Source organism: Lupinus angustifolius, chromosome LG11, assembly GCF_001865875.1.
Source record: "Lupinus angustifolius cultivar Tanjil chromosome LG11, LupAngTanjil_v1.0, whole genome shotgun sequence".
NCBI lineage: Eukaryota > Viridiplantae > Streptophyta > Magnoliopsida > Fabales > Fabaceae > Lupinus > Lupinus angustifolius.
Genome location: NC_032019.1, coordinates 8,411,114 through 8,411,832, shown reverse-complemented (window position 1 = coordinate 8,411,832; position 719 = coordinate 8,411,114).

Sequence of the window (719 nt, the reverse complement as noted above, 5' to 3'; positions counted from 1 at the left end):
GATACATTTTCCACCAAATATTCAAATGAAATACAAAGAGAGTTGAGAGAAAATGTCTAGTGAAAGTAGGAGTCCAATAATGTCCCCAAAGACATCAAAACTTTATGCTATGATGACAAAACAATTTGAAACCTTAAGGAGGGAGATGGAACAAATGAGAGTGGAGAATGATAGGAGGTTTGGATATCGTGCAAACGATTATTCAAGTGATGAAGAAGGAGAAAGGAGGAGATCAAGGAGAGGAGCACGTAGGGAGGAGAAGCTTGAGGTGGTTAAAATAAAGGTTCCCACCTTTATTGGCAAAAAAGATCCCGAAGCCTATATAATGTGGGAAATGAAAATGGAAAATATCTTCTCTTGTAATTTTTACAATGAAGAGAAGAAAGTTATGACAGCTACTTTGGAATTTAAGGAATATGCTTTAAGTTGGTGGGATCAAGTACAAAAGGAGAGGAGTAGTTGTGGTGCCAAACCAATTGGTACTTGGGAGAAATTGAAGATGGCGATGAGATATAGATATGCTCCAAAAGCATATCAACCAACTAGTCACAAATTGCCATGTCCGCCCAAACCAATCCAAACCAAGTATGAGCCAATAGATTTCTCGAGGGAGTTAAAAAAAGCCTTACAACATACATCCACAAAGAGAAAAGGAGAGCCCAAGATCATGAGTGAAACACTTGTGAGCAAGGGAGATTCGAGTGAAACACTTAAGGGAG